Raw genomic sequence first — 1,737 nt, forward strand, 5'->3', positions numbered from 1 at the left:
CCGGTCCGGCCCACGGCTCTTAAAGGGCTGGGCTGGGCCGGCAATATTATGTTCCATTTTTTGGATGGGCCTAGCCTAGCCCGGTCCATCAAATTTTAGGCCCTTATGGGTCGAGCCAGGTCGGGCCGGACTATTTTGACAGTACTAGCTACTATCATGCCTCAAGCCTACCGTGCAAGCTGGGCACATAAGTCAGCCCACAGAACATAACTTCGGAAATTTGCAAGGCTTAGGATAGATTGTGATTTTAATTTAAAAATAACTGAGTTCTTAAACATAAATTTAATATTCCAACTATTTAAGGTAACAACTTTCATTATTAACATTCATATCCAAAAAAATCAATTATTAAACTAAATTATCCAAGTTTCAAAATCTTGAAGATAACAAATGAAATCTAAAAACTTCAATTCAATTATGCTATCTCCTCATATCTCATGCAATAAGCAATTACAAAGTAGCTATTGCTGTCCTGCTCCTTTGAGAACCATTAAGAAAGAGTGTGAGCTTGATGGCTCAGTAAGTATCTCACCACATACATACATGTCATATCTATGAAATAGATAATGTGAATGCAAATTATAATATAGACCCAACAAAAATAGAAATATAATTATCACAAAATATTTATGCCATATACATAATTAATTAAATACTTTCATCAGTATTCCAATATAGCCATAATTATCCTTGTTCAATATGCATGCATGATTCCTAATTTTAGTTATACAAATTAATTACCATTTCGTAATTCAATAGCATAGTTTCCAACTATAAAATAATATAGTTTATAATAAAAAAGAGTAATTCTTTATACACCGCATGCGGTGTAGAAAAAATATACCATCCCATCTGATTGGGCCATGTAGCTACTACTTTCTAACGCATATTTAATGCCTACAGTTTCACTTTTTTATTTAAAATTTTGAATGACAAAAATACATCTTCTCTTTTGAAAAAATTATGACATTCTGTGACTATATTATGACATCCTGTGGTCAAATTATGACTTCCTGTTCATAATTTGACCATAAGATGTCATAAGAAAAGGAAGAATATTTTTGTCATTTAAAAAATTTATAAATTTTCAATGACGAAAATACTCTTTCCTCTTTATGACTTTTGAAAAGAATTATGACTTTCTGTATATAGGAAGTCATAATTTGACTGCAGGATTCATAATATAACCATAGGATGTCATAATTTTTTCAAAATAAGATGATCATTTTTTTCATTCAAAATTTTAAATAAAAAAATAAAACTGTAAGCATTAAATGTACGTTGAAAAATGGTGGCTACGTATTTCAATGTAATTAGATAGTGCGTTCTACGTCAATTTTATTGCACCGCACATGGTGCATAAAAACTTTCTCAATAAAAAATCACAATCTAATCCTGTATTGGATTTCGCCATGATCATATTATTAGCCCATGATGCAATATGGATATTGCCATATTTCCAACCTGTGATGAAATATTGATATTGCCACATTCTAGCCATAATGAGTATTGATATTGCTACATTTTTAGCTTATGGTAGAGCATTAATAAGGTTATGTTTCTAGCCTATGACGAGACATGGATAATATATAACTAGTCCAAAGCTCAAAATCAAGGATTAGGTTTAAGTTACACTTGGTATAACTTTTTCAAACTTAAATTGGACTATGAAGTCCCATATTGATGATCTAAGCTATTGAATATTATCTACTATTTCTAAACTACTTATTTACATGT

Source organism: Elaeis guineensis, chromosome 3 (assembly GCF_000442705.2).
Source record: "Elaeis guineensis isolate ETL-2024a chromosome 3, EG11, whole genome shotgun sequence".
Lineage (NCBI taxonomy): Eukaryota > Viridiplantae > Streptophyta > Magnoliopsida > Arecales > Arecaceae > Elaeis > Elaeis guineensis.